At 46.4% G+C, this 23,437-nt stretch overlaps 1 long non-coding RNA gene across 1 annotated transcript; it reads right to left on the minus strand.

The window, feature by feature from the left end:
* Positions 1–27: 27 nt before the first annotated feature.
* On the minus strand, positions 28–4,180 carry LOC128074957 (uncharacterized). Its single transcript, XR_008203534.1, has 3 exons — positions 3,961–4,180; positions 3,107–3,244; positions 28–124 (listed from the first exon to the last, which is right to left on the minus strand). It is a non-coding gene; the product is annotated as an uncharacterized LOC128074957 (long non-coding RNA).
* Between the last annotated feature and the right edge of the window lie 19,257 nt (positions 4,181–23,437).

A 23,437-nucleotide genomic window follows, 5' to 3' on the forward strand; every position in this document is an offset into this window, starting at 1 on the left:
GCATGGCATGTTTCTTCTTTCATCAAACACCAGCAAAATGCCAGGAACATTCCTGGACAGGAGAAATCTTGAATTCTGCAATTCAGCCTTAAAGAAACACTCCTCTGGGGATCTGCCCGACTGCCTGACGGAAAAGAGTGACTCCTGTAAGCAGATCTGCCTTCGAAGACTGACCTATTTCAGCCCAGCTCTGCAGAGCGCACAAGCTCTATTTATGATGCTGCAGGAAGGGAAAGGCAGGATGCAAGCAATGCACCTTGTTCTGCTGGGAAAGAGCCGGCAGCCCCAGCTCCAGCAGTGGAGCCCCGCATCAGGAGATGGTGGGACCTGGCTCCTGTTTGGGCAATTAAATGAGTAACATCATCACATCTGACTGAACCTCAGGCATGTAGACCTGGCTACTTACTCTTGCTGCAGAAGCATTTATATTGACACAGATTCAGGAAGATGCTGGGCAGCAGAATCAGGGAAACAATTGTTTTATAAGCAGACTGATGCCTTCGTACAGCACAACAGTGTGATCTGCAAAGGATCTACAATGCATAACAGGATTGTAATCCACAGCAAAGTCACATCTTGGGAATTTTATTCGTCCTCATTTCTATTACAGTGTCTTTTTACAGGGAGAAATAACTTCTTTTTGTTATTCTGTATTGCTCTTGAAGCTTAACCTTCCTCTTGCTGGGCTCTATAAATCATGGATTTTCTTATAAACAGACTACAGATCCGCTCACATCTTTGTATTATTTGGCTTCTTCATTTCAGAAACAGTATGGGCCAAATTCTTCCTTGGCATAGCTCTATTCCCAGCATTCTTATTTTGAGGATGCTGGGCCAGATTCCTGATCTCTCTGCTTTGTCAATGGGCACTCAAATCCCTGCTGCTGCGACCACTGCTGCCATATATCAGTAACACCACTCTGCTGCTGGGCAGAACATAGCCCTCTGCTTAAACAGCACTTTGATCAACTGAAATAAGGAAAATATTGCTGAATGGAGCCTTCAGCAAATTACTTGTTCTGCTGAAAGATCATCCACTCTTGGCTTAGCTTATTTCAAGCATGACAGTCCAGGAAAAAGAGTGTACCTGTGAGTGAAATAAGACTCAGTGGGAGTCAGTAAGACCCAAAGTATTGCGGTATTAATAAATGTATATTTGTGCTGAAGCATGCTAAACCTCAAAGGCTGGATATAAATATCAATGTCTATTGAATTTCAGGAAGAGATGGCTGGTGGAAAGCATGCCCGATGCCGTTCTGCAATGTGCAACCCTGTTTACACAGGGACTATTCATAGGCACGTTCTGCTGCTGAGCAGGGAATTTGCTTCTTCACAGCCAGCTCATGCAAAGCAAATTTTCCCATATAGTTCTCAGGCAGGAGATTTAGTTTCCCTTTAAGTAAAGCAGCAGTGCTGTGCTGCAAGTGATGGCCCAGCTGAAGGTGCAGACAAGGAGCTGCCCAAAACCTGCCAAAGGACAAAAGAAGCTTCATAAAGGCAGAGGTTGAAATGGCACTGATGTCTCCTTCATCAAACACAGGCTGCACTTCTTTCATCAGAAAATGTGCCACAGTTGGAATCTGGCAAAATGAATTCTAAGCACGTCCCTTCTGCAGCCAGTTTTCCTTCTGCCCACTGGGACAATGGAGAGATGACACTGTTCAGAAATAAACCCACAGCATGGATTTGTGATTCTGTCAGATTGGGTTCTCCTTTCCCACTCCTGGAACTGCTCTGGAGGTCTTCAGGCTTTATGAAGCTGTAATGGACAAGGAGAGGGCAGGGGAATTAAAGCCCACCTGCCTCTTGCTATCCCCTTTCAGGGCTTTTTGCTTCCAGGAGCAAGTGAGATCCATTCATGAAAGGTGTTGAATGGCAAAAACAAAAGTCCAGAAAGAGTAGTTATCTTAGGAGTTATGAAGAACAGTGCCTACTACTTGATAAGCTGCAGAGAAAGTAAAGCCAGAAAATGCCTAAATTGAGAACAAAGCTGATATGACAACTGAGTGCCGGAGAATGGCACCAATGGGAAGAGCTCAGCACAGCATATCTGGAGTTATCTGAGTGACTGAGGGAGATAAATTATGTTCTGCTCACCCAGAAAGGCAGTGTGATAGTTCTGGGGTGATCTCATTTTCTTCTGCTATCAATGCTTTCCTGCCGTTTGTGCTGGCTTGATTAGTCAAGGCAGGATCTCTTAGGAGAGGTAAAAGGCCTGGTGGGATGTTGTCCATCTAATTAGCTGCCACTCTCATTAGCTCAGGGAAAAAGCTGCGTGCCCCCCCACCTCCCCCTCCTACCCCAGCACCTGGGGTACATCCATCCATGAAAGCTATCAAACGAGGAGAATGATTCTTGCTGTGGGTAACCGAGGCATGGGCACGGCCTGTGCTGAAACCTGGTGCCTGTGTTTGCTTGGACAGATGCAAAGGACAGCTGGAACTTGTCACTGATCACTGCAGAACTGCCAGGGGCACTGCACCTGCGGACAGGCATCTGGGTGCAAAGCTCATGCTCGGACCTGAGCACAACCACAGTGCAGCAAGAGGCTGGATGTAGTGCAGCTGCACTGTGACAAAACAGATTCATTGAATGGCTTTTGTCCAAACGTGCTTGCACCATGCAATATTATGCACATGTGGCAGGCTTGCAACTTTCCCACTCAAACTGTTGCAGAAGTGCTAACACTTGGCTCATTACTTTTCAGGAGGATGACAGGAGCATGTGCTGTGGGTTCCTTGCACTGCTGAAGGCTCAGGCAAATAAGCAGTATGCTAAGAGCTATTCACAGCTGCTGGCTGAAGCTAGCTCGATGTTCATGGTGAACTGACAAGCAGAGTATCCTGAGAAGCAGTGAGATATGCGTGAGCTATTGCATAACTATACATACAGAAAAAAAATCTATGGATAGTTGTCATTCTTTGCACTTTTATTAATGTCTCTTGCCAGTGAAGATCCTGAAGACTTGCAACCTAGAGTGGCTAGAGGCTCTTCCCTTAGAGTATTAAGGAAAAAAAGAGAAAACCTGGAGACCCTGCAGAGGTGAGATCAGATGACACCACAGCCAAAACTGTGCTTCACAGCGAGAGGGATCACAGCAACGTACCTGAATGAGAGGCTCCAGCTGGAGTACTGCATCCAGGTCCAGGGCCCCCAGCATCAGAAAGACATGGAGTTTTTGGAGAGAGTCCAGAGGAGGGCCATGAAGATTATCAGTAGGCTGGAGGAACTGGCCTTGTTAAGCCTGGAAAAGAGAAGGCTTTGGGGAGACCTTATTACAGCCTTCCAATATTTAAAGGGAGATTATAAACAGGAAGGAAACCAACTTTTTACACCTGTAAATAGTGATAGGGAAGATATAGGTTGGATATGAGGAGGAAGTTCTTTACCAAGAGGGTGGTGAGGTGCTGGAACAGGCTGCCCAGAGAGGTTGTGGATGCCCCATCCTTGGAGGTGTTCAAGGCCGGGTTGGATGGGGCCCTGGGCAATCTCATCTGGTATTTGATCTAGAGGTTGGCAAACCTGCCTATGGCAGGGAGGTTGGAACTTGGTGATCTTTGGGGTCCCTTCCAACTCAGTTCATTCTGTGATTCTATCAAAGAGCCAGGCATTTTGAACCAATGGCTTGGCAGTGTGTTCCGAGCTCTAATCAGCCCACAGCCAGTGGCTGGGCAACAGGAGGCCCGCTGATGGTGGCTGGGGCCAGGCAAGTGCAAGGATTTTGGTTTCTGGCTGGCAGGAGTGGGACTACAAAGGAAAAACAGTGATACTGAAACGCCACCCGGGCCAGGAGGTGCTGGGAAGGTGACACCAGCAGCCAGGGCAGTGAAATGGAGCAGAGTCAGAGAGATGCATCAGCTTTGGGCACCCAGAAACAAAAGGCCATTTCATGAGGATGATGCCCTGGGAATTCTGCTGCTGGGGGAGGAGGGCAGAAATCAAAGAGAGGGCAAAACCTACGGTGGCTGTGTATCAGCGGACAGGGTGACTCTGAAAGCTGCCAGTCCTCTCAGCCTGGATGAATGGCTTCTATTTACGTGGATCCCTATGCAGAAAAACATTGTGATCATGATCTAAGCGGCCTCGCAGACGTTTTGGCGCCTGGGCTGGCTCCTTCCTCCCACTCCAACAAGCATGGCAAAGCTGGCCAGCCCTGCACTGCGCACCCTGCACCGTGCCCCAGCTCAGTGTCTCCCAGCACCATCCCAGTACTCAAAGGGAGGATGAGCAGGCAACATCCCTGCTGCCCTGCCCACGTTTTGCTCTGCTTTCAGCAGAGCCAGCACGGCCTCGGCCACGGCCCTAAGCCCAACATGTGCCGCAGCGTTCAGCCAGCTGAGTCATGAGTTAATCCAGCAGTTCCCATTCAAAGGCTGCTGCCTTTGCCCTAGCTGAAAATGCATTTGTTATTTTGGTTCTCACTCCTCCGTGTGAAGGTTCAGGTGGCAACCTGCTGTTCATTGCATGTCATAGGTTGTGCATGGCACGCCAACAAAACGAGATGCTGAGATACTGGCTGCTGGCACAGGGTGGCCACACCGTACAGGCCCCAGCACCAGGTGAGCTGGTGAGCCTGTGAGCTCCTGAGTGAAATGGATCTGGGCACAAAGTGAGCAACCTGACTCGCTGGATTAGGAATATATTCCCGAGGTAGCAATCAGTGAGTGGGATGGATGGCCTTGTTCATTCACCCCACAGAGTGGCTGGACAGAACGTTCCCTGTCATTGTCCATCTTGGTAGGGTCACAGGATAAGCCCTCGCATCATACCCAGCTGTGTAGGGAACACAACGGGAGCGCCCCGCAGAGGATCGCAGACCTGCCACCGGCTTCTCTCCCTCCCGTGCGGAGCTCAGCTCCCTCGGGGCTGCACGTGCCGGCGCCCTTCGCCACTTCGCCCCTTCGCCCCTCACCCCATTCATTCTCCACCCGCCGCATCCGCGCGCCCGCCCTGCGTCACCGCTTTTCCACCCAGCAACACGGTGACGTCACAGCCGGGGGCCAATGGAGAGGCGCGGGGCGGGGCCGGGCGCGGGCGCGCGCCGCTGGCGCAGTGCCGGCTGTGCGCTGCGGTTTTCGCGCTACTGCGCGTGGGCTGCGCGGGTTTGGCTGCTCGTGCTGCGCTGCGGAGCGCTTTGCTTCGCCGTTTCGTGTGCATCATTCGTGCCCTGATTGTGCACAGCCTAAGTAGCTCCGCTTTGTGTATTTGTTATTTTCATTACAAAGCGTGAACTTCAGTGACTGCCTTTTCAAGCTTCCTTTTTTTTTTTTTTTTTTTTTTTTTTTTCCTTGCAAGTGCAGCTTGGTCAGATCTTGGTGTAGGACATAAATTCATCTTCCCAGCTCATGAGTCAGAGGATCATAGAATCAGAGAGTGGCTTGGGTTGGAAGGGACTCAAAGATCATGAATCTCCAACCCCCCAGTTGCATATAGGGCCACCAACCTCCACATTTAATACCAGACCAGGCTGCCCAGGGCTCCATCCAACCCGGCCTTGAACACCTCCAGGGACGGGGCATCAACAGCCTCTCTGGGCAGCCTGTTCCAGCACCTCACCACTGTCTTGGTAAATCTTCCTGATATCCAACCTAAATTTTCCCCCTTTCAACTTAAACCCGTTTCTCCTTGTCCTGCTGTCATCTACTCTTTCAAAGAGTTGATTCCCATCCTGTTTTAGGCTCCCTTTAGGTACTGAAAGGCTGCAGTGATGTCAGCCTGCAGCCTTCTTTTCTCCAGGCTGAACAAGCCCAGCTCCTTCAGCCTGTCTTCATAGGGAAGGTGCTCAAGCCCCCTGATCATCTTTATAGCCCTCCTCTGGACCCTCTCCAACAGCTCCGTCTTTCTCGTATCAGGGACCCCAGATCTGGACCCAGTACTGCAGATGGGGCCTCACAAGGGCAGAGTAGAGAAGGACAATCACCTCCCTATCCCTACAGGCTACCCTTCTTCTGATGGAGCCCAGGATGCCATTTGCTTTCTGAGTTGCCTTTCCCCTTATCTCTTTAACAGTGACATGGGAACTGGAGGTAACCAACTGTGTGTCATTGGCATGGCTCAGAGCTGAGCTTCCTGCAGTGCTGTGCTCTAGAACCATTGGGTTCAATGGTGCTGTTGGGTGGTGCTGCAAGCACTGCCCTGCCAGCAGGACTCACTCACAGCGGAGATGCTCCTTAGCTAAGGGCATTGCACAGGATGTCCTGTTGACACTGCATGATCATAATTTAAAAGTTATTTACAGAATCTTTGACTGTTGGTACTTTTATAACAGCCACTGTAACAGGAAACCATTTTTTATTTATATTTTTGCTGTGGTGTCACAAGGGAAACAGGTCCTTGAGCTCATTTGAAATGTCTGCAAAAAAATCAGATGTTCTGATGCTGCTTTTATCAAACATGAGTAACAGGCAGTGCTTTGCTGTGGTCTCCTTTGGTAAGCACTGAGCCCCTTCTGCTGCAACTCCAGAGGTGTGGAGGGTGGTGAGGGACACAGATGGGCTCACAAAGTATTCAGAAGGAACTGCAGTACAAATACGTATTGCCCACATGTTCACCAGAGAAGAATGAGATAGGAAAAGAAAGAAAAGCAACTTCAAAGCTGAATTTTAAAAGCTTGGGTTTTCTTTCTAAACCAAACTGCCTCTTTCGTGCTCACTTTTTGCCCTCTGTTTCAAAACACAACTGGACTGGGACCCCCAATTGGGCATTTCGAGTCAGTCTCCTTTCCGTGTCCTGTTAGTACTCCTTGGGCTCAATTCCTTGCTGATTCTGGCTTCAGTATGCACTAGGAAGCAATTAGGGAATAAATCTTTCCTTCTGTGCAGTTTGGTGTGTGTGTTTGTTGTGCCATGAGTATCTCTTTGGCAGTGTTAGGCACCCTCTGTGAGGCGCAGAGCAGAGGTGTGCTGGGAGCACAGGTAGCCCTGGCTGCCTTTGGAGTGAGCTGGAGGGACTGACCTGTCCAAAGGGTAAATCTGCCCGTGGGAAAGCTGAAGGACCTCTTGGAACTTTCCATAATCATCATGGAATGGAGACTTCCCGTGGCTCCAGCCATGCCCTGATGCCCAGCATAGAAGAAATTGCAGGGACTCCCCAGTGCTCTGGGCAGATCAGTCCCTAGTGCTCAATAAACAGATACTTAAAATCACAGAATCATAGAATAATAAAGGTTGGAGAAGCCTGCTAAAATCGTTTAGTCCAAGTGTCTACTCTTCACCACTGTGCCCACTAAACCATGTCCACATTCTTGAAAACGTAGGACAGTGACTCCAGCACTGGGCAGTGCGGGCAATGCGGGAAACCCTCTGCCCTCCAGCCCTCATGAACCCCATCTCCAGTTCACCCTATGGCCTCCATGCAGCTGGTGCTCTGACTATTGCAACTGCAGAGACTGATGGGCTGAGGTCAGTGTAAAGTCCAGAATTTGCTTCAAATATATATCAGTAGACCACAAAAAAAGAAGGAAAAAAATACCAGATTGGATATAAAAGAAGCAAGAGCAATATAGAAAAATAAGGGTGATATTTTAGTTTGAAACGTCATTAGAAACAGTACTTTGGCCTGAAGGTGACCAGATTGTGCTCTTGCAGCACATAAGATCCTGTTGAACTATTCACATCCTATTAATGCCATAGGGCCACAAACGCAAATGGAAACATATGCTTTTACATGCTTTTCAAACCTTGAGATTTCTCTGCCTGTCTCCTTGCTGTGTTTCCAGGATGCCATGCTGTAACCTGGGGTGCCCCTGTTGCTGTCTTCCTTTGCTGCCAGGGTGGACACGTGGCTGCACTGATGTTGACCTGACCCAACAGGAGACAGAGCCCTAGGCAGAGGAGCATCACTTGCCATGTCTATCTCAGCTAATTTGAGTGAAATTCATGTATATTGTTGAACCTAATCCCTCAGTTTTGCTCCAACCTGCAAAAATTCCTATGAAGCTTGAGGTGCAGCTGAAACCTGACTTTCAGAAGTGACAAGTGCCAGCAAGTTCTGCTGCTGCTTGCTGAATTTGGGAGTGCTGGATGTTTAGGAAGTGATGCACTTGGATGCTATGTGCAGGCAGAGAAGTAGGAACCGTGTCACCAGGCTTTGGTGCCTGGTGTAGCCGATTGCATCTGGTTGTAGCTAGGTGCTACAATCCAGCTGCCCGTTTCTCCGGCCCTCTCCAAAGCCAGGAGCCCTCGGCAGACAGTTTATCCCATCTGTGTCAGACATTGAGTGGAGCAAGGCACCATTTCTCTGTGTCAGCATGAGAGGGCTCATGGCACATCTTGCAGTGCTCCTCCCTGTCACCACTCATGGAAGGATGTAATGGGGCTCTCGGGAAGGTGCTTGGCTTTCAACAAGGCCCCAAAAGAGAAGGGAGAGCAACGCTGTGAGGCTGGGATTTTGGCAAGCCAGATTGCAGACCTGGGAAACTGAGCTGACTTTGTGCTGATGTGGAAACAAAATCTGCTCTGTTTTTCTTATCTGCGGCACTGCGAGTGATTGCACAGGCTGTTCTCTGCCTGCCCTCGTGGAGCAGATGCAAAGTCTCCATTTTCTGCTCACCTTACAGGAGGGCTAAAGATAAACATCTGCAGTTTCCTGGGCTGAAAGTGCTAAGAGCGAATGCCACCCCTGCCCAGCTTTTCAGATGGTTGACTAAGCACTTTAAAGGTCCAAGTTATATTTGGAAATGAAAAGATCTTTGTCCCAAACAGAAAATGGCTTATGCGCTGTTGAGACTCACAGTCACTAAAAGCAAGCACATCTGCTGATGCAACCTAATTGCTGTTTTGATTGCCCAGCCATGACGGGGCACAAAAATATTGTCTGCCTACAAAAAAAGAATGAAACCTCACTTGGCCATTTTCTGCCCAAATACCTTGGCATCCAGCCTTGCAGGGCTGGAGTTGGGCAAGCTGAATTCAAAAATTCCCCAGTGGAACCAGCCCTTAACAATACAAAGCTGTGCCTGTTTGCCTGGGTGGACTATTTTCATGACTCTGAATAAAAGCCATGTCTGGAGCACTGCACGTTTCTGTGGGGGCTATGCAGGGAGGCGGGCACACTGCCCTGTGCCTGGGAGTTTTCCAGTGGAGAGAGGCATAATCAAGGACATAAGCTACTAGAAAACATCCAAAGGAGGGCTACAAAGATGGTGAAGGGTCTGTAGGACAAGGCATATGAGGGGCGGCTGAGGTCCGTGGTGTGCTCAGCCCAGAGCCCAGGCTGAGGGGAGGCGGGACGGCAGCTCCTCACAGGGAGCGGAGGGCAGCGCTGAGCTCTGCTCTGTGTGACAGCGACAGGGCTCTGAAGCAATATGATGGTGTTGAAGCTGATCTCAAATTAGCAGAGACTTTGTCTGCTTACTGAGGAGATTTTGAATCCATCTCATGAAGGTCCAGCATTGCTAACTATGGGAAAAGGGAGAATGATCTTTTTGACCAGAGATATTGATCAGGACTTGTCTTTCCCTTGTCTCAGACCCAAACCAGATGTTGTACCTCTTATTCGTCAGTATGAGTTTTTACCAACTTCTACCTAATGTCCTGGCGTTTTCTTCTCTCTTTCTGGAGCCAGAGGAGGGCCACAAAGATGCTCAGAGAGCTGGAGTAACTCTCCTACGAAGGCAGGCTGAGGGAACTGGGCTTGTTCAGTCTGGAGAAGAGAAAGCTGCAGGGAGACCTTATTGCAGCCTTCTACTGCTTGAAGGGAGCTTATAAATAGGAGAGGAAGTGACTTTTTGTGGTCTGATAGTGATAGGGTAAGAGGGAAGGGCTTTAAACTAGGGGGAGAGATGTAGGTTAGATGTTAGGGGAAAATTCACTACTCAAAGAGTGGCAAGGCCCTGGCACAGCTGCCCAGAGAAGCTGTGTATGCCACATCCCTGGAGGCATTTGAGGCCAGGTGGGATGGAGCCCTGGGCAGCCTGAGCTGGTGGGGGCCAACCAGTTCGTGGCAGGGGGTTGGGGCTGGGTGATCTTTAAGGTCCCTCCACCCGAAGCCATTCTACAATGGCTACAATTCTCTCCCTACCCCATACCACCTGGCTGTTCCACAGCCCTGGGTCCCATGGAGGAGGAGTAAGGATCCCACAATAACCAACACAGCCCAGCAGGATGCTACTCCAGGGCTAGCTTTCTGGGCTAAATTCTGCCTTCTTTCTTCCAGCTGTCCACAATTTGCCTATCTATGGGAATTAAAAACAGAAAGCAGGGATGGGAGTAAGCCATGGAGGGAAAAAGATTGATCTTTCCCTCCATTAAAAGGCTTATTGATTGAGCTGTTTTTTTTAATTGCAGCCTTTCTGCACCTTTCAGCTATCTCCTTGTACCACTGCTTTTGCATTACTCTTCCCTCATGATGGAGCCTTTCCAGTCTTTCTTTACAGAGAGAACAAAGTGCATTCAGACAGCTTTCCACCCAGCTCTGTACTGGTGGAGGGCTCTGTGATGCTCTCTGGCCATGCTCAGAACTGCAGCTTACTAAATTGTACATACCCTTCCCTTGACACAAAAACTCCTGACTGGCTTAAAAACACCAGACTTTTGCTGTTGTTGAGGTTTCTGAAGTTCTCCCTGAAGACCAGCAGGTTTCACATAGTCACTGGGGACATGTGCCAGAGCCAGCTCTTGTGTGGCTTGACTGCAGTATCCCACTGAAAGCATTGAGGCATTGCAGCCACCTGATGGCCAGATGAGAAGAACATAGAAAATACGGACTGTTCCTTCTCACAACCTGTTAGGCAGACTCGGGCACTGTAAAACCAGAGTCTAAAATCAATTCTGAATTGCATATTTTTCCTGAACTATGGGAACGTGTAAGCCTGTACTCAAAATTGCTGATGAAGCTTCCACGATGCTTCCAGGCTGCTATAATCACCCTTGTCTCATCTGTGTGAGTTCCCTTTGGCTTCTTCTCATCAGAGCCTTTGACCGTTGTTGGCCCAGTTAAAGAGAACTGCGCCTTGTTGAGTAGACTTTCCTTGCAGCCCCAGAATTAACACTTTGTGGTACCACACCACTGGGAGTCTCTTGTGAGGATCTGTGGGGAAGGGACCATTTGTGGACATCTCCCAGGGATAAAGAGCAGATCTGCTGCAAAGATAGTCATAGGATATCCTGAATTGGAAAGGAACTCTGAGAATTGAGTCCAGCTGCTAATGCCACACAGGCCAATGTAAGAGTTCAGCTATAAATCTAAGAATATTGTCAAAATGCTTCTTGAACTTTAGGAGCTTGAGGCCATGACCAGTGGCCTGGGCAGCCTGTTCCATACCCACCGCCTTCTGGTGCAGAGCCTTTCCCCAGCCCCACTTGCCCCTCGCCTGACTCAGCTCCATGCTGAAAGCTCTGGGAATTTGTTGTACCAGTGAGCCTTGTGCCTGGGATTCAGCAGGGCAAACTGCCAGAGTAGTGCACATGAGCCGACAAGAAACAAGAAGGGTTTGGAGACCCACCTGGCAAATAGGCTGTGTTGGAAACTTGCCTGGTTTCTGTCAGAATATTGTCAAAATCATCCCATTCCTGGTGTTTTCTTTGTGTCGAATCAGCGTTTTCGGGGAAAAGAAAAAAAAAAAAATGAAAAAAGCTCATTTGGAAAGTTTGCAGAAATCAGCCCAACAGCAGCGTGCCCCGGGCTTTTGCAAGTCTCTGGAAGAAGGTCTCCAGGTGAACTCTGCATGTTAGACAGGGCTATAGTGAGGCTGAGTGATGTGAAGCAGAGTGAAGGCATTTTGTTCCACAACCTTATCCCAAAATAAAATGCTGTAGATTAGAATGACCAGGATTACAACTTTGTGAGAAACAAACAAACAAACAAACAGCAATACCTTACTGACTCCTTCAGAGCAATCACTCTACCTTCCTCAAAAGCAGTGCTGGCCATCTCCAATTCCCAGACCTGGTACTTCAACAGCCATCAACTACCATACAGGACAAAGATGCAAAATAAAGGCTGTTTGATGAGGTTCTTCTAAAGTCTACCATATTTCATAAGCCCCTTGCATCCACATCCTCTAAACAAAGTGAGGATGGTGTTACCTTATGAATTTGTTCTGCTATCAGATGAGTCTTATCCATAAAAAAAAACAGTTCCTTTCTCCTTTTAAGCTGCTGGCTTTTCTGTGAGATCAAAAACATCCAGACTTACCAGGCTTACTTAAAATCACAAGAAAGCTCTGCACAGTATTATGAATAGGGAAAAGGACACAGCCTTAGCTGTGAATAGCGTGAATGGAAATCAGGTAGTTTGTAGAGGGATGTGCATCAGTTCCTAAATAGTTGATAGATGGATGCATGATGTAAGATCTAGTTTCCTGTACTGCACCCCTAACCCCCCAAAAAAGAGATCTGAACACTCAGCTGCTGGTAATAGCCAAGATGTAGCTGCTTTGATGGCCAGAAAGTTTTCAGCTGCCTCCTCAAGTTGCATCTCCAGGCAGGCTACAAGTGCCAGGAATGTACTTGTCCAGCATCATTGCACTGGAGAATTCAATTGTGTTGTAAATCTGTGATCTGATAGAATCACAGAATCATAGATTCAGCAAGATTGGAAAAGACCTCCAAGATCATCCCGTCCAACCATCCACCTATCACCAAACCGCGTCCAACATCTCAATGTTTCTTGAACATATACAATATCTAAATATTTATTGAACACCTCCAGGGGAGGTGACTCCACCACCTCCCTGGGCAGCATTTTCCAGTGCCTGATCACACTTTCAGGGGAGAAATTTTTCCTCACATCCAACTTGATGATTCACCTGGGCAAATAGCACACTAAACCCAGTGGCACTGGCTCTTTAAGAAGACATTTTCTCTCATCCTCAACAAGAATCTTCTGTCTGTGATCACTACAGCCTCCTGTTCTCCCTAATGGCCTGTAAGTCATGTGTGTTGCTGTATTTAATATTATTCTCATGCATAGGTAGCCAAATAAATTAATTTCTTGGATTGCGAATGGCCAATTTCCCTGCCAACAGAACTTTTCATGCATTTAACCAGGGTACTTGGGTGGCATTTATCTCATCCACCTTCAATATGTACACAGTAATAATTTGTACCTGAGGTGATCACTCTGGGCTCTTTACAAAGCTGCTGGGAGAAACGGTCCTTTCAGAATGCAATGCACCTTATTTAGACCTCTTATTTATGACATGTATTGAAAAACTCCAAGTGATATAGTCTTTCTCTTGTGTCCTAACAATTTGAAGTCCTGAGAAGATGAGCTGAAAAGGGCCAAAATTACACTCTTGTCCAGGATCTGTTACGATCTCTCCAGTGTGCTATTTTGTAATTTCAAGATGTCACAGGGACTGAGAACACCACACTCCAATCCTGGTGTTTGTATTTTTGCCCCAGTGATGGCAGCCACTGACAAGATGTGGCTATCAAGCAGAGAAGTGAGTAACAAGAATGTAGTGCCATACTAAAAAAGCGTTTGTATATCTCATCCAGCTCCTGCTCTTTGTCTCTCACTGAAGTGTTTTTCAGATATGATTGTACAAGCCTCTTATGTCTTTCTTGAACCTGTTTGTCACTATGGGCAAGTGAAGAGAAACGTGAACACAGTCACTTCCCAAGCCAGTCACTGGCTGACACCTAAGTCCCATTTCCAGTCTCAGCAGTGGGGAGAAACTCAAAACTCTTTATTCTCACATTGTCAGGAGTTTCACCCATTCACAATGGGAGCCCTTCATCTCTCTGCTTCCCATCATAAGACCACCGCTAAAGAAAGAGCAGACTCCTTGTGTAACTGGAAGTCTCCCTGGGGTCTAGCGGTATGGGTTGCTCACATTGTTGATGTTCCCATTCTCCCCCAGAAGCCAGACTAGATGGATCACAGCAGGATGTTCAACCCTTAATGAAGTCTTATTCTTCCTGTTATTTTTTTTATACAGCAGGACTGTCACAATCTATCCCACTACTAAATCTCTTAATATAAGCAACATGTGATGAATGGGAGAAAGGAAGTTTCACAGCCAGGGAGATATGAAGGGAAGGCCTGTGAGTGCCCACTGATAGAGGAACACCCTCAGTGGTAGGGGGGGAGCAGACAACAGCAGGAGCAGATCCTGAGTTGGTTGCTCAGTCTCCATCATCTGGGAACAGTGTGTCTTGCAGGCCACTTCCCTGTACTGGTAATCTTCTCTGTTAGCAATAGGGAGGGTCTGCTGTGCGAGATGAAATAAATTTTAAAATCCAACCTGGTGTGGATGCAGATGATCAGCAGGGCATTTTTTTCATTACATCTGCCACCTCTTTGATTTCCTGCAGAAGTCTTACAGAACATCTGAGCTGAGTCATTCCCATCGTGCGTGGCCAAAGTAACATTTTGTAGGGATGCGTTTGGGGAGGGGAGTGGGAGTAAGGGGATAATCATACTTCATAATTTCTCATCTTCCAAAATAATCTGTTTTCTAAATGCATTGCTAAATCCTTGCGCTAGCAATCTACCATCTGCTCCTTCTTTCAACACACCCACTATGTCGTCTGCTGTCTTGTTTTATTGCCAAAACTCCAAATACTGCGAGTAGAAGAGAGTCTGTGCTTCTTGCTGCTTTTCTTGTGTCACAGGGAGAAAAAGCCTTTGTGATTAGCACCAAATAGAACTGAATGCATTGCTGTGCTGCTTGCCCTTATCCTGCAAGCTGTGATGTAATCGCAGCAGCAAACCAGCAGCTAAATTTTATCCCTCTAATTCCAGGCAGGGTCTCTAGTAACACCCTCCAGCATCGACTTGAGCTGGAATGTTTTGGGTAATCTCTGGAATGCCTCAGTAGAATAATAAATCCATAAATCAAAGCAGTCATTATGTATTTGAATAATATGTGGATCAAAGTCTCAGATTGAGGGCCCCTTTGTTCCCATGCTCTTTTTATATCTTTCTCAGTGAGCATCTATTCAATGAGGAACAATTACAGTGAATTTAGAGCAAAAACATACAGTGCTAATGGAGCTCTGAAGATCTCATCTTGCAAATTATTTAAGCATATGCTTAATTTTAAGCACGAGTGGTAAGGGTGAAATTACACACAATAGAGAAGCATTTGGTTCAGCAATATACTGAATCAGTATCTAAATTTAAGCTGACCTTTCAAGATTGAGCCTTTTTGTAAATAAGTCATCTTTAGTCTCCCATCCAAATACTTTCCTAGCAGTCTTTCATCCCTGAGGTCTGTGCAAATGCTGCATGAAATCCTGCTCATGCTCCTCTAGAGTGGAGTCTGTCTTCAGTAGGAGCTATTAGAGAAGAACAGGAAAGGGCTGCTATCTAATTAATCAGTGCAATTATGCTGGGAAATATGGCCATTTATTTTTTGTCAAAGGGAAGCTCAGGCGTTATAACTGAGTGAGTTGCAGCATGAAGAGGACCAGTCCATGCTGCAGCATGCATGGGATGGCACTGCTGGATCGCCAATTGCCACCACCAGAGATATCAGCCAAAACTCCTGCCTCCAGCCTGGGGTAATCCCACCAAACTCAGTTTGCTCCTATTTCATCTGGGAAGACATTTGAAGGGTTAAAAGGTAGGGTTTACATCACTGTGCTTGGAAGCCTCTGAAAAGTGGTACAGAATGTACCTAAAACTTGAATGGCCTAAAACTTGAATGTAGGAAGTTCTGTATAAACATGAGGAAGAACTAATTTACAGTAAGGGTGACGAAGCACTGGAACAGGTTGCCCAGAGAAGCTGTGGAGTCTTCTTCTCTGAGGATATTCAAGATCCATCTGGATGCCTACCTGTCAGCCAGTCGTAGGGAACCTGCTTTAGCAAGGGGCTGAACTTGATCATCTCTTGAGGTCCTTCCAGCCCCTGTGATCCTGTGATTCTGTGTGAGATGAACACAGGTGATGATTGCATGTCTGAGAAAGAACAGAGGAACACTGATGCATCTGGAAAGTTGTTCACACCACTGTGCATACACCTGTTATGTAGTAACGAGACCAATGGGAGAAGGATTAGAGACGCATTTTGTTTACGCACCAGGAAGTAGGATTGTCCTCTGGCCTTAAACTACCTGTGCCAAACTCCCAACTAAACAAACTGGTCCGGGTTGGCTCCCTTTGATGCCCTTCAACATGAGAATGCACAGCATCTCAAGCCGACATGCTGACAGGTTGGGAAAGATGTGGACCCCCAGATCCAGTGCTGGAAATGCTGCCCTAGGGCCATTCTTGTGTTTCCTCCACGCTCCTGTGGATGGCCAAAGGTGGTACCCAGCAGGAAACCTTCCATGTGTCACTTTCCCTTTAGCACCAGAGAAAACAGGAATTGTGAAACAAGGCAGTCAGGCATCAAGGCCATCAGGAGCACAAAGGAGGATTGCTTAGAAGGTGAAAATAAAAAGCTATTTTAAAAAGTAAATGTTGAAAGAGACTGCTAGGCAGTATAAACAGCAGTGAGAGAGGTTCATGCTGCTGAGCAAATGAACCACGTTTCTGCACCACAGTCTGCTGGATGAAGTGGAAAAGGCTCATTGGAACTGAAATCCTTCCAAAGAGAGAGAGAAGGAGATGGAGCATCTTCTTCACCAAGCTCATGCTTCAGTGCGTGCGCACTCGTGCTTAGTTTTAAGCACATTCTTAACCCTTACTGACTGTCAAAGCTGCCAAATCCTAGATTCTTTGATTCTATTTAAAATAAAATAAAAGCCAAACCCATTGCTTACACATCAACTCCAAAGTCTCTTACCACACTTCTCATAGGAAGGCCAAACCCAGTATGAGCCCCAGATTGGCCAGCAAAGAAGAAATGCTTTCTAGACTTGTGGTTGATGAACATCCTGCAGACTGCCACGTTTTGTTTTACAGGAGCTTCTGTGTGCAGATGCTCCTGTGCACCTCTCCTGGTGGACATGATTAAACTGATGAAAATAATGGTAAAGACTTTTTCAGGTTGGCTACTGCCATTTGAAAAAATCTTGTTTACGTCCAAGTTCTTTTTCCCTTGTACATATTTCTCCCCCTCTCTAAGTGCTCTTCAGTTTGGCCCCAGCTGAGTCACAGATCAAAGCATTTCAGCTTTTGAGTCCAAATTGCAATTTATAATGTCTGTGGTTTTAGCTAATCTGTCTCTGTGTCATCTCATTTTAAATCAACAGAAAGCAGCACAAAATAACTCATTTCAGTGTGCCCTGCTGAACTAAAGATTTTAGCTCAGGCATCCCATTGCCAGTTCTCCCTGCAGGTAAATGGGATTTTCTTGCTTTATCGGAGGGCATTTTGTTCCAGTGGTAAACATCAGTTTTGTGAACAACTGGTGCTCCACAGAGGTGAAAAATTGCATCTCTAAACCCGAACTAAGATTCTGGTTTGTTTCCCTTCTTACAGTTTCAGCTGTATCAAAAGGTAGCTTAATGCTCTAAAGAGTCTTTCATTTTTAATTAAGCAAAGAAAGTCCTAATTTTGAACCCACTTGAGCGGCTCGGGTTTAAAAGTTCATTTCATGCTGTAGCTTTCTTTATTCTTCACAGCAAAGACCGTGGAAAACAGAGGCTGATTCAAATGGAAACTCAGCTCCTTGGCTCCTGAAATCACTGCTGTGTGATCTCTTGTTCTGTGCTTATGCTGCTGCCCTGACAACAAAGGGGATCCACCAAAGTAGCAGGAGGATGGATTAGTCTGAGCTGCATCTCCCATCAACGCTTCAGCACATCTCCATCAGCTCCCTGTGCTCCCTGCTGGACCATCTCCTGTCACTCCACGCGTACAGCCTAGTGAGTCTAGCTTCCTCTAAAATTCCACTCCTCCACCTCACCTTCTTCTCCTTTTTCTTGCAATCTGGCACAAGCTGAAGGCCATGCATGGGTTAGATGGCACGCTGTACCCGCATCCTGCTCAGAACCCATGAGAGACATGATGTGGCACACGCTTGATGGCTGCGAGCAGCTCCTGTGTTGTCATACCCTGGGAAAGACAGAGACGGAGACAGAGACATGGGCTCTTGGAGTGGAAGCTACCAATTAGCGCTGTTGGAGCAGATCTCCTTGAGGAATGAGTAACACATGAAACTCCTACTAATGCCAGCCTGGCTTCTGTTTGAGATTGCCTAACTGATGAATAATGCAGGAGTCCATCCTTCTCCTTTTTTATTTGACCGCATTACTCTTCAAAACAAAACCTACCAAAACCCCGGCCAACAAATAGCTTTTCAGATCAAGCAAATAAAGTCTGACCTTAAAGTGTGGCTCTGCTGTATAATGTACTCTTTACATTCGTGGACACAGCAGCTCTCAGTAGATCTGCCTTCTGTGAACTTGTCTAAACTTTTGGCCTCCACAACATCTCCTGCCACAGAGTCGCACAACTTGATTATGTGTTGAGTGAAAAAGTACACCCACTGCTTTGTTTTAAACCTGCAATATGTTTGTTCTGAAGGTCAGTCTGGGTCTGTAACTGTCACAGATCAAATATAGCAAGAACTAAACAAAATAAATAAATTGAATTTCCAGAGCTATTATTTACAGTCTATCGTATTTTCCTCAAAATATTTCTTCTCACTTCAGTTGATTAAGTTAGTAGTGAGGCTGTGTGACCAAATATTACTTGTTTATTTTTAACCGTCTAGAGACTGAGTCCTGTGCAGGGCGTTGTAAGTGTTGGTGCTGCAGTTCTGTCCTCAGGGACTTTGGGTGCAGAAGACAAGGAGAGACCAAAGCAGGGTTCTCACTGTCCCTGGCAAGAGAAGTGGATGTTGCAGAGCAACTCTTCTTTGTTCCTTGAGTTTCAGTCAGCTGGTTCCTACATCAGTGGAGACCAGCCACCTTCTCCCAGTCAAGGGCACCAAACATGCTGAGGAAATAGAGCCTGCATGCTGCAACCCCTCCTTCCCCCTGTGTTTTCTCCGTCATCAGTACATCTTTCCATCTTTCTATCTTACTCTTGCACTGGTTGATGCCCTAGACTCCCTGGCCGTGTTACCTGAAAGGACTTCCCTGCTCTTCCCTGTTCACTCTTCTACTCCTGCTGTGACAGTCATTTCCAGGCCACATCTTCCTTTGGCAACGTCTTCTCAGTGGCACAGATCACACCTTTATGTTTTGTATGGCAAGCTCATAATGTCCTTTCTTGTAAGAGTAAGGGAAGTTTGTGTCATTGTACTCAGAGGAGCTGAACAGAGCTGTGAATTAGACAATGTCAGCAGTGCAGTGCTTAAAAGTTGGGGTGTATCTTGGGAAGGTATCCAGTTCATCCAGTTTGGCAGGGGTTGGGGGAGGAAGGCAAGTGCTCTGTAAGGGAAGACTGGCTTCCCTTTGAGTATATTCTGCTGAAAAAGAGCAAGTGGAATGCGGCCGGTCAGACTGAAGTAGACTCTGCAAGATGAAGGGGTTCCTGGCATCGCTTAAATCCTTGCCACCCTCAGCTGCCCCAGAGCACAGCAAGTTTGCTCTGCAGAAGCACATACCCCAGTCTTCTCTTCAGGTCTGACTGTTCTACGTCCGGAATATAGACTTCAGTGAAAAGCAGACTTCCAAGAAAGCAGAGTTAAAACCACTCAGACTTGAAAAGTTTATCCCTGCCTCACAGTGCCAAAATGCCTCTTGATTTATTCTTTGTGGTTTTCACATTACAATATTCTGCAGTATATCCATACAATATCTGTACAATATCCACATACAGTACCCTACAGTACCGTGTTTGGGTCCCACGTATAAGATGGGAAACAGGGCCCACGCCTCATATACCAAGGCCCAGTGCTCATACATAGATAGGTATGCACTGACATGTATCTTCCTTCTCCCCACGGAAAACTTCCCAGAAACTGACTGTCATCTAAATTTTCTCAGAAGCACCAAGCCACATTTTCAAGTGGTTGACACATTTGGAGTCAGAAAGTTGAGTTTTCCGTTTAAAATGAGGTGTTGATTTGAAATGTGTTGTCTGACTTTCAAGATCTTTGTTGGTGGTTGACAACTGTAACTAGTTGTCATGTCCTGGAAATGGAATTAGAGGACATGCCCCTCCTAACTTGAGACACCCACAAATGTGACATCTGCATACGGTCAGGTGGAAGAGCTCCTTCCACATCTGTGGGGGAAAGCAGACAGCTTGAGGTAACAACCACGTGGATGGATAGGAGACATCACTCTTTGGTGGGTTTTGTCTCTACAGATGTTAATGGTACCTTCAAAAGCTATTTCTGATGTACAAGTGGACGTACAAGTTGCTTTCAACTCAAGCTATAGAGAGGAACTTCACTCCAAGAACCATGGATATTTGGGTCTATGTTAAGTTTCGAGATACTTTTCCATGTTGACCAGTCAAGGCATATCCTGAAATCAGAATATTTTCTACAGTTGAGTCCAGTCCTGGTATCTCTTCCATGTTATTTAGTACAGACCCATCAAAGTTCTGCACGATGTACAGGGAAGATGCACTTATACTGATGTGAGTTAGCACATAGTTATGATTAGTATTGAAAAAAAACTTTCAAGAGTGTCTCAGGTCATAATTGCCATTAATGAATGAATTTCCCAGTACAAACTAATTAATTTGTACTTATTTTTGGGATTTCGGTCTTTTCTCCTAGTTTGGGATGAAGTAATTTTATAATGTTGACAGGAAAAGAAATACTGTTCTTTCCAAGCCTGCGTGAGCTTGAGAGTAATATCCTGAGGTGGCGGCTGTTTATGCTTGGTATTAATTGCAAATGTTCTGCTAATTGAAGGCAGTATATTTATCAATTAAATTATTTTGCGATTTTTATTCCTGTTAAGTTTGTTGATATAAATTTATCTCAAAGTTCTACAGGTTGTTTAACCATTGTACAAATAAATTCCTTTTAAAAAAATGCCCATTTTATCAACAAATTTCCCTTGATGATGAATTCTTAGCAAAGGCCAACAAATGGTGAAGATACTGCTGAAGTACACAAACCATCTCAGAGTGATACCCAGCTCATGAGAACACAGGTACCATTGGATTTGAAGAGACATGGAAAAAAAGACCCAGGGAACTTATGCTCTACACCACTTGTTGCTACCTGGTTTTAGCTCTGAAAAACTCTCTTTACCTGCAGTCTTCTTCCCTTCTTTATTCTTGCTATATCCTTACAGAGAGTGCCTTAGAGGAAACCAATCAGAGCTGAATGGCACAATACCTGTAACCGTTCCTTGCAGGTAAGTGCCTGGCACTGTACCCAGATGGGATGGTTTCATGTTAGTTAGTTTCATGCACCTTGAGCTGTTCTCCGAGTGTCCCTTGCCCATGTGCTGAGGCAGTGGATCAGTCACACAGTGCAGTCATGTCTGACTTGTCATGGGGCAGGAGGGAAGCTACCAGAAGCAGCAGTGGAGCAATTGAGGAAGCAGAGACTGGACAAGAGACAGGTCCCAGGTGCAGGAACAAGAAGTAAGAGATTTAAAACCAGAAGAGCAAGAAGCTCTTCTGGGCCAGAGCTTTTCCTGAGCTATTACAACCTGGGCAGATACATGGGCCACTTGGAGAAGCTCAGTAGATCAATGTGGTCCACAAATGTTTCAAATTGAATTTAATTACTGATCTTGCAGTGTTTGTTCCAACATCGACAACACTGGTGCTCCTCAGCAATGGAAGTCTCAAACCAAAGGTTAGTGAAATCAGGAAAAGGATTTCCACCGACACTGGAAGACTTCAGCCCAGGCTCACAAGGAATGTTTCGTGCTCAATTTTCCTTCCTCACACCGCATGCATTGTCTCTCAGTAATGCTGGTAGCATTACTGCTGTTAGCTGCACCCAGCACTATTTATATCTTCTGTACACACACTGGCTGTAAATGTGGCCTGATAGTAAAGTGGCAGGGGGAATGATTTTAAACTAAAAGAGGGGAGATTTAGGTTAGATATTAGGAGGAAATTCTTTACTCACAGAGCGGTAAGATGCTGGCCCAGCTGCCCAGAGAGCTGTGGTGCCCCATTCCTGGAGGTGCTCAAGGCCAGGTTGGATGGGCCCTGGGCAGCCTGAGCTGGTGGGGGACAACCAGCCCATGGAAGGTCTTGGGGCTGAGTGGGCTTTAAAGGCCTTTCCAACCCAAGCCTTTCCATGATTCTGTGATTCTTTGATCCTATGCACACATCCACAATTTAGCAGCAGGCACATTCTGCCCATACCTTCGCACAATGAGGCTGCAGGAGAGCAGAGAGAGCAGGAACCAAAAAAAGAAAGTCAATCTGGATGTGTGGGCTGTGTTTTGTGCTTTGGAAGGTTGTTTTTCTGATTTTTTTTTTTTTTTTTCTTTTTTCTTTTTTGGACTTGTTTATGTTGTATCTTTCCAGATGGCTTTGTGGAAGCTTGTGACACAAGGTGCTGTTGCATTGTATTTATGCAGCAGAGTTTCGGTAGCAGGGGCTGCAGCGTTGGTCTCTGTGAGCAGCTCCAGCAGAGCTCCATGTCAGAGCAGAACAGCTTCAGCTGCTCCAACAGGGACCCACTGCTTGACAGTGCATCAATTCATGCTAAGTGCTCAAGAGATGCTTAAACTCAGTTTCTCTGTGCACAGATGGACATACAGCCTATTTTGTGCTCAATGAAAGAAGCTGCACCATGAGCTACAATGCCTAACCTAGTTTTTATTCATCCCATTTCGATCCAGGCCCCTGGAAGGTCACTGGTTCTTTTAAAAATAAGGGAAATGTGGAGAGATGCCCAGCCTGCATCCTGCTGACAGTGCACTTCTCCGACACATGCACAGCACGCTGCTAAAGCACTGATAGTGGTTTTTCACAGAGGTCTGCAATCTATTATCCAGCACTTATTGCTTTGAGTCGATGTATCAGCCGATCCAAGGCTAAGCAGACCATAAAAAATTATGAAATATTTGGCTAGATGGCAGTGATCCCTGTAACCAGTAATGTGAGCGTGTAACATTATATGCGCACATCAATGCACATGTACGTGCACATGCACACAGTTCAGGGCAGGGATGCTGATGAATGAACTGTGCACCTCTGACCACCTCTGCTGCACTAATCTGTCTCTCTGGGTGCTCCAAAACCTCCCTGCGGCTGCCAGCAGCCACCGTGCCTTGAAGTGAAGTCAACCTGCTGCAGAGTTGCTTCCCTCCTCCCCACTGGGAAATTCCTTTCCCACCCACCCCATATAATTACCCATAGAAATGCAGGCTAGACAGTGTTACATCCTGGGCCAAAAGCGGGGTTAAGGTCCAATTACTGTGTGACCGTACAGGACTGAAAAAGAGAATTTAACTTTGTAGGAATAGAAAAGCAAAGTTCTCAGCTTTCTTCTGGAAGTACCAGCATAGAATCGTAGAATCATTTAAGTTGGAAAGGGCCCTTAAAAATATCTAAAATATCAAAATGGGCTGTAACAAATGTCTGATGTTAATATCATCCCTCCAGCTGAGTATCTAAAGAGATTTTCTCTTGTGAATGGAAGACCCGAGGGGCATCAGATGGTATTGGCCCTTCTTAGGGTGCCTTGCATCATCAGGTTGGTTTCTCAGCCTTTTAGC

Source organism: Tympanuchus pallidicinctus, unplaced genomic scaffold, assembly GCF_026119805.1.
Source record: "Tympanuchus pallidicinctus isolate F22 unplaced genomic scaffold, pur_lepc_1.0 scaffold11, whole genome shotgun sequence".
In the NCBI taxonomy this organism is placed as follows: domain Eukaryota; kingdom Metazoa; phylum Chordata; class Aves; order Galliformes; family Phasianidae; genus Tympanuchus; species Tympanuchus pallidicinctus.